Source organism: Notothenia rossii (assembly GCF_949606895.1).
Source record: "Notothenia rossii genome assembly, chromosome: 3".
Classification (NCBI taxonomy): Eukaryota; Metazoa; Chordata; class Actinopteri; order Perciformes; family Nototheniidae; genus Notothenia; species Notothenia rossii.
The window spans coordinates 14370685-14385337 of record NC_136901.1 but is presented as its reverse complement, the minus strand read 5'-3'; positions in this window follow the sequence as shown (position 1 = coordinate 14385337).

The following is a 14653-nucleotide window of genomic DNA, read 5'->3' as shown; positions in this document are numbered from 1 at the left end:
GCCTGCAACTCTTCCAGACACTTGAGCTATTGTTCTTTAAGAATATTCCCTGCAGAATCTTTATTTCAAATAAAAGGTTTCACATTGCATATTTCCAGCTTCCTTTACACATACTGTTATTATTAATACAAAGTAATCAACCACACACATCTATTTAAAACAAGTAGATTTCCCTGATCATTTGACATGCTGAAAATCTCAAGAAGAATGTCCCCTCCCCCAGCTCTCTCGTCCCTGTCATAAAAGCTGCTTCCATTTCCCATAGAGTAATAAAACATGTTTAAGCTAATTTCTCCACAATGTTTGTAGCCCTCCAGTACCCACATATGAAAGAATAAAAACAGAGGAATCAAATAAAACACCAATACAGGAATAGTTGATAAATGATTATACAGGACATCTGATCACAGTAAGGAATACACACACATATTCTCGATGAAGTGACCCTTGTTATAGGTCCGAATGTCCTGTCCCCTGAAAGTCATGAGTTTTGGTTGATTAACAGAAGTTTAATTGTTCTTGTGGCTTAATTGCTTCCCTGAACTTCCCTTCACCCCAAAGTCAGCTTACTAGGAATGAATACATTTTATTGATAAGCTCAAAAGGACGTTTATCTTGTTTACTGCTGGGTGCCCCAAGTCTCAAGGCCTGCAGGATGTGTAGGAGATAAACATTAATTCTACAAGACTTGAACTGCCTTATATCTGAAAATGTATCTGGGACTTCCCCTGTTAATTGCAAGCACTATTGATAATTAACAGAGAGACCCTAGGGGCCTCTTCTTGGTATCTGCTAGGCAGAAGTCACTCAATGCAGAAATCACAAGTTTAACACACATTCTATATAAGGTGACATTAAAATGAATATACCAGATTGAACTTTCCTGCCATAACACGTTACTTTAATACTTCAAATAACTCAAATAATACTTCAGTTTCCGTGTATTTGTCACTTTGTTTGTTTGTCTTTGTTGTATTAATTTGTTTGTGTGTGAATATGTGAGGGTAAGTAGGTAGGGAGGAGTAGGCGAGACAGGTGGAAGTAGGTGTTGGAGTAGAAGGAGGGACAGAGAGTGTTGGAAAATGGATCCCAGAATTGTCAAAGAAATTCTGGATCTGAAAGTCCACCACCAGTTTCCTGAGGGGTCAACCAATAAAGAGAAATATGTCATGAAGAGGAGAGCTGACACCTTCAGGATAAAGGGTAAGGATGCATGCCATATGGACTCTAGAACACAATGATAATATGCTATGGTCAAACTAATACATCTAATATTATGACTTATAAACACCAGATGGAGAACTGTACTACATCTGCAGGCGCGAAAAGAATCAAACCGAGCACCTTGCCAAAGTGGTCTCTACTGCTGAAGAAGCAGACCACCTCTTGGAGGAGTTTCACTGCAGCAACATTGGTGGACACTGGAGTGGAGAAGACTCGCTGTGCCATCATTGCTCGGTACTATTGGCCTGGCATGGAGGGTGACATACGCAAGTGGGTGAGTTGGTATCTTCAAAATAATGAGGAGGAATAAACATTCAGGTTCATTAGTAGAGCACAGAGGAGAGTCATGTGTGTTTCAAAATTGCTGATGCTGTATGCGCAAACACCCTATCAGTTTAAAATATAATATAGCACATTTATTTGCACTAAATATTTGTCATAACTTTGAAATGATGTTTGTCTGTTTTAGATTGCTCAGGGTCCACAGTGCCAGGCCAAGAGAGCCAGTATAAAAGAAAAGCTGGAGTACAGACCGATGGAGGGAAAATGAACAATGGCATACTGGTATTGTCAGTGTAGAAACAAGTCAACAGTGATTTACTGTAATGCTCATGTATTTCTTCCCCCCAGGTGACGGAGCCTTTGGAACTGGTTGGGATGGACTTGGTGGGTAAACTCACAGTAACAGATGGTGGCACCCAGTACATATGTGTAATGGTTGAATATTTCACCAAATGGGCAGAGGCCTACCCACTAAAGAGTAAAACAGCAGAAGAGGTGACCAATTGTATCCTTGATTTCTTCTACAAATGTGGTGTACCTCAAAGACTGCTAACAGACCAGGGCTCAGAGTTGTGCAACAAGGTACAGTGTTGATGCAGTATGAATCCCCGATATGTAACTGGAGTTGCTGTGCTAACCTATTGCTTGTTTGTCCTAATCATCATTTCAAGGTCAACTCTGGCCTGTGTGAGAGGCTGGACATAAAGAGAAGCCTGTGCTCCGCCTACTGAAGGATTATTTGAATTATTTGAAGTATTAAAGTAACGTGTTATGGCAGGAAAGTTCAATCTGGTATATTCATTTTAATGTCACCTTATATATATTCATGTGTGTTAAATTTGAAGGGACAAAGTATATTTTTCCTCCCCAATATATTGAGGTGAAGTCTTTGTGTTTAGAAAGGGATGTGAGCAGGGGACATCCTTGTTTGGGGATAGCTCCAAAACTCTGGAATGTTTCCCTCATAAAAGAAGAGGGTGCGTTACACATGCTTAGGGCAAACGTGTGTGTTTTCATTGCAGTAAATATATGTGCTGCGTGATTACTGTTCAACTTTACCTCTGTTTTTATTCTTTCATGTGTGGGTACTAAATAGCTACAAACATTGTGGAGAAATTAGCTTAAACATGTTTTATTTCTCTATATGAAATGGAAGCAGCTTTTATGACAGGGACGAGAGAGCTGGGGGAGGGGACATTCTTCTTAAGATTTTCATCATGTCAATTATCAGGGAAATCTACTTGTTTTAAATAGATGTGTGTGGTTAATTACTTTGTATTAATAATAACAGTATGTGTAAAGGAAGCTGGAAATATGCAATGTGAAACCTTTTATTTGAAGTAAAGATGTGAACAATAGCTCAAATGGCTGGAAAAGCTGCAGGACAAATGAGTGTGTTCTCCATATTGGGCCTGTGTGAAGTTTGACTATTTGAAAAGCATCTCTAATACTGCTTAAGAGCATAGGCAATGTGTTCCTCGTTATTATTGATATGAAAGTAATTTACATGTATTACGTATATTTAGCCAACTATAACAACTATATATTAAAACAGACTTTTAACTTGTGTGTGGTAACCTGAGGGGGGGAAGATGGACACAGGGACAAAGGGCCATAAAGGGGATGTGTGTGTGCTGGCTGCAAGATGTGAAATAAGATAAGGAAACTTGTTGTTTAGAGCAGGTTTGTTCCAGACACCAAAAGGTATGTGGTTTTCGTCAAACTGAAAGAGACTTTTTGTTTCCGGGTTTCTTCTGCTTTGTCGCACTGATTGGGTGCGACAGGCCATGTGTTGGTCTCTCCCAATAAGATGACCTCTGGGGGAAAACATCCACACACCTCCTCCTGTGTTTTTAGTATGAAAGCCTGTGTTTTCCTTTGGTTCGCTCTCTTTTTCTTCAGGCTGACCAGAGAGTAAGACAGGAGAAAGAGCAGGAAGTACTTCCTTTGTATTTGTATTATTACTTTGTGTCATTAAAACAAGATTATTGTTTAACTTGCATTCTGGTGTTTCTTAATCCCTTCCTTTTTACGAATTTACCCAGCTTACCAAACGACACGCGGAGACGAGGTTGGTTTTAAACATCCTCCAAATCTCCAACAGTAGTCAGATCGCTACTCCTGCTGATTTTAAAGCTAGATCTGGGTTGGGTTTCATCCACTTGAATGTGCGCAGTCTGTTAGGTAAACTAGATTTTGTCCGCATTTTGGCAAGCTCGACTGACGCTGACGTCATTGTTTTATCAGAAACATGGCTAAACAAATCTATTTTGTCCTCTGACATTGCCTTAAATGGTTATAATGTGTATCGTACCGACCGGCCTAATAAAGGTGGTAGCATTGCCATTTATGTTAAGAATAAGTTCAGTGTAACCACATTAGTTTCCAAATCTATCAGTAAGCAATTTCAATTTTTAGCCATAAATATAGAAGTGGCAAAAGGTCAACAGGTCATGATAGTGAGTTGTTACAGACCCCCCTCAGCTGTCAAAGACTCCTTGTCTTCACTAGCAAATCTTTTATCAAAACTAGACTACAATACATAGTGCTACTTGGAGATTTTAACTGGCAATGGTTAACTGCAGTGTCAGAGGATTTTAAAAACCTTTGTATCTCTTTGAATGTTACTCAGATTGTTGACAGTCCTACTCGCCCTAACATTAAGTCCCCTAATAAATCCTCCCTAATTGATCTCATTTTAACTAATGTTCCCCATAAATACTCATCTGTGGGAGTATTTGCAAATGATCTGAGTGATCACTGTGTTGTAGCCACAATTAGGGACACTAAGGTCCAAAAGGTTAAACCTCACATTATCATGAAGAGAGACAAAAAACATTTTGTGGAGCAGGGTTTTATTCATGATCTGTTTTATTTTGATTGGGGAAAAATCGATCTGTGTGCTGATGTATTTTTATCTTGGTTTTATGGAGATCATTGATAGACATGCACCCCTGCGTAAATTTAGAGTAAAGGGACGAGACAATCCTTGGTTTTCTGCTGAATTGTCCAGTCTCCTGCATGAGAGAAACAAGGCCTGGGCAAAGGCTAGGCCAGGGGTCTGCAACCTTTTTGACCAAAAGAGCCATTTCGCTCCTTTTTCCAAAACATTTTTTGTCTGGAGCCGCAAAACATATTTCGTAGCTTGATAGCTAATAAAGTTGTATTTATTGTTATATCAGACAAAAACTACAGTTTTTTTGCATTTATTAGGCTATTTATTACATTATATAAAACTGTTAACCTCTAATAAGAAACAAAGAACTGCTATAAGGAGAATTAAAAATAATACACAGGCCTACTTTAAAATAAATTAAACACAGCACTTGGGGAGTCCTCTGCACATTTGAAGGAAAACAAATATTATTAAAATGGGCCCACTTTGAAATAAATAAAACATATAGCTGCAACCTAAAAATAGTTAAAGGTAGGGTAGGTAAGAATGGAGAAACCAGCTCGAGTGCGCTAGAATTTGAAAATACACAACCGGAAAAAATATGCCTCTTCCTTCAGACTTCCTCACAGAGCCCCACCTCCAAAACACACGAAAGCGCACATGACCAATGAGGGCACGAGATAAATGTGTGCACAGATGGAAGGCTGACAGGCTGACAGGCAGGTAGGCCATCCAGTTATTTTAGCCGGGCCGGCTCAGATGATTGGTCGTGCTTTTTACAGATTAATTTTTGTATGTATTTATTGTCAAAGCATTTAATATATTCATTGCTATCGGGATGTTAAGAGCATTCCATGGAATATAAAAAAAAGTGTTTTCTGAAATAAATTACATACCCCATTGAATTATGACTGAAGATCGTCAGCTGTCTTCCTCTCCGTGTTGTTCCCGTTGTTTCTCGATACGTAAAGGCTGCAGTGCAGCACCTTTGACAACTTCTCTCTACATATCAAACATCCCGGTAAACCAGCATCGTTTGCTGTGAAAGCATATAACTCTGTCCACACAGAATTAAATCATGTGTTCCTCCGGTACATTTCTTTAATTTATCCATAGTTCGCTCATCGAGCCGGGGGTCAGGTTATTCACCCGCAGGAAAAGGCGCTCGCGCGGGACCGTAGCAGGATGTGACGCATATTTTAGTTGACCTAATTAAAACCGTTTTGTTTTTTATTTATGTGTCACAGTATCACCTCAAAATACAAGATACGAAACATTTTCAACCATGCAACAAAATATAAATAGTCCTACAAATACTTTTATTTTATTTCCTTCTTATTTTTTGTCTGAGCTCAAGGGAGCCAGAGCAGAGGGCTTAAAGGGCCGCATGCGGCCCGTGGGCCGCGGGTTGCCGACCCCTGGGCTAGGCAATCAGGCTCAGAGGTAGAATGGCTGCGTTTTAGGCAGCTAAGGAATAGCTTCACTTCACATGTCAAAAGTGCAAAGTCTAAGTACTATCTGTCAGTTACCACAAAGAATCTGAATAATCCTGGAACATTTTGGAAAGCCATTAAATCGTTATCCACCGGTGATATCCGTAATGAGCTACCTCCTTGCATTACCACAGCATCTGGCTCCAAATCGGACAGGGCTACTATGCTAAATTGCTTTAATGAGCATTTTGTGTCCTGTGGTTCTCTATTTGATTCTGTCACTAACTCTGCTTCTGTGAACACTACAGTCTGTGACTCTGAAAAACGTGTGTTGGAAAACCCTTTTAGTTTGACTCCTTTGACTGTTGATGTTGTTCGTGAAGCTTTAACCAAGTTAGATCCTAAGAAACCGGCTGGTCCGGACAACGTAGAACCTTTCTTTTTAAAGATAGCTGCAGATTTTATTGCTCCACCTCTCACTACTCTTTTTAACCTCTCCCTCAGCACAAACACAATTCCAAAATTGTGGAAGTTAGCGTATGTCCTGCCTTTGCTAAAAGGAGGGGAGGCCACCTTATTAAATAACTATAGGCCAATCTCTAAGTTGTCAGTTCTGGCTAAGGTTCTTGAACGCTTAGTGAGTGAACAGGTAAAGGTGTTTTTATTTACAAATGACATCCTGTCTAAACATCAGTCAGGCTTCAGAAAGCAACACAGCACCATCACTGCCACAATGAAAGTGGTGAATGATGTGGCGAGTATTTTAGATAATAAGCAGAGTTGTGCAGCTCTATTTATTGACCTTTCCAGAGCGTTTGACACCGTAGATCATCGCATCTTAAAGCAGAGGCTAGCCAGTATAGGCATGTCCAGCCATGCAGTAGGGTGGTTTGTGAACTACCTCTCTGAAAGGTCCCAATGTGTTCATTTTGATGGGCTGTCTTCTGAGTGGTTGAACATTGCAAATGGTGTTCCCCAAGGTTCTGTTTTAGGTCCACTTTTATTCTCCATCTACATCAACAGTTTCGGTGAAAATGTCGATGAAGCTACTTTACATTTTTATGCGGATGATACCGTGATGTACTGTGCAGGTCCCTCCATTAAGGAGGCTGGTGTTAAATTACAGGCTATAACATTATTCAGACTCAGCTCTCTGAACTAAAGCTTCTTTTAAATGTTGAGAAAACCAAGGTAATGCTCTTTTCTAAAGCTAAAAAGACTGTTTTAGATATTGTAACTACGCAAGGAATACAACTTGAAGTGGTTACCTGTTACAAATACCTTGGTATCTGACTTGATGATTGTCTCACTGTTAAACTTCATGTCAACAACCTGCTTAAAAAGCTGAGGATTAGGCTAGGTTTCTTCTTCAGGAACAAGTCCTGTTTCTCGCTTGAGGCCAGGAAAAGGCTCTGTGACCTTTTGACCTGTGCTGGACTATGGTGATTTGTTGTATATGAATGCACCTGCCAATTGCCTGGTCAAGTTAGATGCTGCCTATCACAGTGCACTGAGATTTGTGACAAACTGTAAAGCATTAACACGTCACTGGTACATTTGTATATACAAAGCTATGTTAGGGAAACTTCCATGTTATATCTGCTCCCTGATCTCACGGAAAATTGTAAGTGGCTACTGCCTGAGATTGAATGCTGTGGTTTTATTAAATGTGCCAACTGCTAGGACTGTCTTAGGGAAGATAGCTTTTAGATGTGCAGCTCCTCTGTCTTGGAATAGTCTGCAAATTAAATGGAAACTGAGCAATCTGGTGCCACTAAATGTTTTTAAAGCTCGGTTGGATGCTACTCAATCGGAAGCTACTGGTACCTGTTTATGTGGATAATTATGTAAATGATGCTGTATGATGTCCTTTTGTTTTTCTATTTTATGTTTTTATGTTTCATGTGGAACTACTTGAGCAGGTCTCCCTTGAAAAAGAGATCAATGATCTCAATGGGATTCATCTGAATAAATAAAGGTTTGAAATTAAATGAAAATCACTTCAGGCCAACGCATTTCAGCTGCAGAAAATGTACAGAAGAATGTAGGAGTTCCCAACTGTCTGATCATGGCAAAAAGATATTTTGTGGTTTTCTCCAAATAGGCTGGTGTTCCTCTCAGTGGCTGCATGAATCTCACTGCATCTTTATTTCGTATCAGTTTCTCAACCTCTCGTTTATCTTGCAACATACCAGATGTTATTGGTCGTCCATCTCTCGTAAAAGGCTTGCCTTTCCTTAACTGTACTGTCATGCTGGAAGTAGCCAGGTGTATTTCTTTGACAAACTGTGCAAAGAACAATTAGTTTGTGTCTCTTGCAAAACGATCATCAACACAGAACAGGCGTGCTTTGAAATAACTGCTGGGTGTTAGTTTGATACATCTCATTGCATCCAGTGTGTTCTGACCTTTAAGAAACTGTACAGGGAAAGCCATGGCCTCTAGATTAGGTGTTAAAAAAAACTAACTGGACTGTTTCTTTCTGCTGGGGCAACAGAGAAGATTCCTTCATTAAAACACAATATGTCCTCTGACACATCACATGGCTGAAGGCACGATTCCAGAGCAAATCCACCATTAGGCATGTCACCTTCCTGTTCTTCATCATCTCTCTGCTCGTCTGCTTTCTCACCATCACAGGGCAACATGTCAATATCCTGCTCATTGTCTGCCCCACAAAGTGCACTTTGCTCACACCTGTCAATTTCCATCAGATCAGTTTCATCATAATCAACCTCATTCATTGATGCAAGCTCATCATCATCATCATCATCATCATCATCATCATCATCATCATCATCATCATCGTCATCATCATCAGGAAGTGTTGGGTCACATAATTCAGCGTCATCTCGGATGGTTATGTCCTTGTACTGTGGATGAATGTGTTTAAGTTTATCCAGTGCCTGCACTAGTTTAGACCAGGTCACAGTCTGGAACAGTTGATGGCCTTTGTAACATAACCTTCTCTTAAGCTTTACTCTCATGACTTGAGACTGGCTTCTCAGTCTTGGTAACACTTCAACTGTTTCTTGCACCTCAGATGGGACACACACCACATTACCACGTATTAGTCTCTGTCGTCCTTTGTGAAGAGGAATGATTTTGGCAAACGTTATGCACTTGGCTATAAGATGCCTCTCTAATATGTTGAGATCAGACAGTTCAGGTGAAATATCAGCAAGCTCCAAATGATTGGCTTCAGCGAGGGATGGCATTACTCCTTTTTTAAGATGATCATGGCAGGTGGAACAAATCCACTCTCTCCTTCTCTCATCATTGCATTGTTGTTCATTTCTGCAGACATCATTACAAACATGAACATACTTTCCTGTCACGCATGCTGCAACCACAACTGGATTTGTAAGGTAATTTGACCTATTATAGGGTCTCATTTGGTTTGGAAAATATGCTTTATGACAGACAGTGCACACATAAGTGGGACCAGCCTTTTTATGTAATCTGAAAACAGATATGGCCTCAATCAAACTGTTGTCACTTTCTTGAGTTTGTTTATTTATCATTTTGTATTTCTTTGTTATTTTCATGGCACATCGCATGTTATGCATGATCTTATATGCAAGATTGTTTTCATACCGGTCTTTCATTCGTTTTTTCATTATCAATCAATCAATCAATCAATCAATCAATCAATCAATGTTTATTTATATAGCCCAATATCACAAATGTTACATTTGTCTCAGTGGACTTCACAGTTTGTACAGAATATCAGTATGACAATACGACACCCTCTGTCCTTAGGCCCTCACATCGTACAAGGAAAAACTTCCAGAGAAACCCCACAGTTTAAAGGGAAAAATGGGAGAAACCTCAGGGAGAGCAACAGAGGAGGGATGCCTCTCCCAGGACGGACAGACGTGCAATAGCTGCCGTGTGTAAATTGAAAAGATAATACATTTGCAACATAGGTAGTCCAAATGTTTGGAAATGCATGTGTGTATAATAGGAAGATGAATCCACGAGGATATCCATCCAGGACTTATGATCCAGGACCACAGCCACGACTCGCGATCCAGGACTCGCGATCCATGACACAGGACCGCAGGATCATCCATGACTCCGGATCCCGGCGTATATAGACACCAAAAAGAAAGACATTTGGGGAAGCTGGGTTAATCGGAACAAAAGAGTACACAGCTATAGACAGAGAGAAGGAAGAAGTAAGATGTCCCCCGACAAACTAAGCCTATATCAGCAAAAGTAGGGGCTGAATCTAATCAGCCCTAACTATAAGCTTTATCAAAAAGGAAGGTCTTCAGCGCACTCTTAAAAACGGATAGGGTGTCTGCTGTCCAAACACAAATTGGAAGCTGATTCCACAAAAGTGGCGCTTGATAAGAAAAGGCTCTGGCTCCCATTGTACTTTTAGAGACTCTAGGAACAACCCTGCATTCTTGGAACGCAATGCCCTAGTAGGACAGTAGGGTATAATGAGTTCTTTAAGGTAAGATGGCACCTGCCCATTAAGGGCTTTGTAGGCGAGAAGAAGAATTTTAAATTATATCCTGTGTTCTATAGGGAGCCAGTGTAAGGCAGCCAGAACAGGAGTAATGTGGTCCCTTTTCCTAACTCTGGTTAGTACACGAGCTGCAGCATTTTGAATCAGCTGAAGCGACTTGACTGACTTCTTGGGACACCCTGATAATAAGGAGTTACAATAATCCAGCCTTGAAGTAACAAATGCATGGACTAGTTTCTCTGCATCGTTTTGAGGCAAGATATGCCTGATTTTTGCAATGTTACGTAGATGGAAGTAGGCGGTCCTTGAAATTGATTTTATGTGGGCGTTAAAGGATAAATCCTGATCAAATATAACACCAAGATTCCTTACAGTCTCACTGGAGGCCAAATTAATGCCATCCATAGTTAGTATATCTTTAGATAATTTGTTTCGTAGATTCTTTTGGCCAAGTACAATAACTTCAGTTTTGGTCATGTTTAACATCAAAAGATTTAAGGTCATCCATGTTTTTAAGTCCTTGAGGCAGTCTTGAATTTTATTTAGATGATTAATTTCATCAGGCTTGATTGATAAATATAGTTGAGTATCATCCGCATAACAATGAAAGTTTACAGAATGATTCCTTATAATATTGCCTAACGGAAGCATATATAATGTGAACAAAATAGGTCCGAGCACTGAGCCCTGTGGCACTCCATGGCTAACTTTGGTTTGCGTGGAAGATTCACCGTTGACATGTACAAACTGAGAGCGTTCAGATAGATAGGATCTAAACTAGCCTAAAGCAGTTCCCTGTATGCCAACTAAGTGCTCTAGTCTTTGCAATAGGATATCATGGTCGATAGTATCAAATGCAGCATTGAGATCGAGCAAGACAAGAATAGAGACAAGTCCCTTGTCTGAGGCTATTAGAATGTCATTTGTGGCTTTAACCAGAGCTGTCTCTGTGCTATGTTGCGTTCTAAAGCCAGACTGAAAATCTTCAAATAAATCATAGTTTTTTAAGTAATCACACAGCTGTTTTGCGACTGCTTTCTCAAGAATTTTTGAGAGGAACGGAAGATTAGAAATAGGTCTATAGTTGGCTAAAACCTCTGGATCGAGGTTGTGCTTTTTAAGAAGCGGTTTTATCACTGCTACTTTGAATGATTGTGGAACATAGCCTGATAATAAAAACATATTCATAATATTGAATAAAGAAGTGCTAATTAATGGAAAAACTTATTTTAACAGCTTAGTTGGAATCGGGTCTAAGATACACTTTGATGGTTTAGAAGAGAGAATCATTGAATTTAATTGTTCAAGGTTTATGGCTGAAAAGCATTTTAGTTTACTATCCAGTGTAATATTTAAGCAATAGCTCACGACAGGTCGACCCTCCGCTTCGCGTCGGGCTGAACCACGCCCCTTAGCTGTGATATAATGAGCATATACCACGGCCTGAAGTGAGCTATTGCTTTTATAAAACGGTTACCTCCGCTTTGCGTCGGGCCGAACCATGCTCCTTAGCTGTGATATAATGAGCATATACCACGGCCTGAAGTGAGCTATTGCTTTTATAAAACGGTTACCAAGTGTGGCAATATGAAAGAAAAATACGCACTCTAATTTAAATAGTTTTTATTAGTAAATAATGATGTTAAAAATAAAATAGTCCCTCCGTTGCCTTCTGCACAAAACATAGTGCAAGGTGGTTGCTATGCAACAACACTAACAGCAAGCGAACATATTAGACAGAGAGCGTCGATCCATTATTTGGCTGTTTATTTACATTAATGTGTATGTTGCTGTTTATTGTGCATCCACTGAAAAACTGTCCAGCATCAGTAGCATGGCTTACGTGGTCACTTGTATAGGTTGAGGTTGTTCGAGGCTGTTGCGTGGCGTGGCGAGAATATTGCTCCACTTTCTCCGGTCCCCGAGATTGGGCTTCCAGTAGCTCTGGAGAGAGCTTTCGCACCTGTGGCCACTAACGGTCATAATTTCTCTGCTTTGTTTCAAGACCCGCATAAGAAAGCTTTTGAATGGTGGTACTTTTCCAGTTGGTCTACCTGCTCTTCACGTAGCTCTGCATGTCGTCGTTTAGGTGCTTTTTTTTCTAGAGATAGGCACTGCTCAATCCACTCCTCCATACTATAGTAAGACCCCCCCAGAGGTCGAAGTTAATCTTAAATGTTTCTATTTTATGCTTTGTAAGTTTGTTTCGTAACGGAAGAAATTTAAATATATTTATAAAACTGACAAGTCAAATCAAGCAATCTGATTGGTCGATTGCGTTTTTGCGGACCTCTTTGATGACAGATTTGAAAACATCGTTGCTTTCTTTAAAAGTAGCACAATTCATTATGTTAAACCTTCAAAAGTATCTAGATATCCCTGCCCTAATGCCAAAGGAACTGCACACTGAATATGTTTTGCCGTTTGATGTCAATGTCTGGACCGCTGCGTCAAAAAGGAGGGCTTCTGCCCCGTTACTTCTCCGCTGCTTTCTTGTTCCAGTATGAAAAGCACAGGCAGTTTGCTTTTCAGCCCAACGGTATACTGTTTTTCTCAGACGCGGAGGGATACTGACTTGTTGTGAAAAGTAACTTACAATTCTACCCGTGGTATACGCTCAGTATATCACGGCTAAGAACCAATCAGATTGCTTGATTTGACTTGTCCGTTTTATAATAGAACTTACGTTTCCGGGAGCTGTTGATAACACTATACTGGTCAAAGGCAAGAGGTCATTCATTTTGTTTCTAAGAGTAACAATTTTATCGTTAAAGAAGCACATAAAATCATTACTACTGAGTGATATGGGAATAGAAGGCTCAATCGAGCTGTGGCTCTCATTAGTTGTCTCTGTCTTACCCTGAATGGTTTGTCATGTTCATAACGCTGACTCATATGAGATATCTTCCTCTGCCTATAATCATCATTGTCTCTGTAGCAATTAGTAGTTATATTTCTTTTTCTGCCTTAAATCAGCATTGTCTCTGTAGCGGTCGTTAAAGCGCTGGTTTTTTTTCTGTCTCAAATCATCATTGTCTTTGTTACAGGAGGTTACATACTGCTTTTGTTTCTCTCTAAAATCAGGATTGTTTTTGTAACGGGAGGTGAAATACTGCTTTTGTTTCTCTCTAAAATCAGGATTGTTTTTGTAATGGGAGGTGACATACTGCTTTTGTTTCTCTCTAAAATCAGGATTGTTTTTGTAATGGGAGGTTAAATACTGCTTTTGTTTCTCTCTAAAATCAGGATTGTCTTTATAATGGTTGGTAATGTATTTTTTTATTTTCTGCTGAAACTCAAAATGATCTCTGTACCGCTTGGCAAAGTCATGGCTTTGATTCAGTTTTCTTTTAGCAATGCTTTCAGTATTATTATTGTTAGGTTTTTCTGAGACATCAGAACATTTTCATTTTGAGAATGTTACCATTCATTGTTCTAGGAGTGGTTTCATCGAGAAGTTTTATTTTGGTTCCTAGAATGTACTTCTGAAAGGTAGGATAACGTTCTCTAAAAACATTCTTAAAATGTTTGGTGATAACATTGTTCGAACATTATACCCCAAGTGTTTTTGTTGTTTATGCACATATCTCTATTGTGATATGGATCGAATAACACTTAGAAAACCTAAGACAGACATATAGAAGAACGGACCGACTATCACTGCCCGTCCCTGAAACCCCTGTTTGTGTTTGTATGTGTTTCTTTCTACTGTGTGTGTTTCTCTCTCTGCCTGCTGGTCTGCTCTACACGGCTGGGAGCAATCTCCAATCAACCACACCTGCAACCTGCTCGTCAGCCACACTATGAAAACCTGCAGCCTGCACTCATTCCCTGCTGGATTGTTGCTGTGAACGGTTTGTTGCGTGCCGCTCTAGATTTTTACCAGCATATTCTTTGACAACTTTGCCTGATTTTGCCTCACACTGATTTTTGTGTCTCTCCCAGGAGGAATCCAAGGCCTTCCACACTCCCAAGACCAGCCAGGCCTCTCTACCCACCCTGGAACAACTGTTCCCCACTGCTGCCATAACCTACCTCCACTCCCAGCTCCCCTTTTCTAATAAACAAATGTTAGTTTCACCAGCTGATTCCGTGTCATCCCTTTACATGTGTTAATAGTCAAATTCCAATAGTTAAGTAAACTATCAAAATCATCCTAATAACCACAGTGGTCAGTCCACTTACCCAGGAATTTTGAGTTGAACAATTACAGGAATATTATGTCTTTATGTTCAAATAATGTAAACATATTTTAGTAAATTGTTACCATAGAATATTTGCATAATTTGTTTAACATAAACCATGTTATCCTTCTCTAAAATAACATTCTGGCAACAT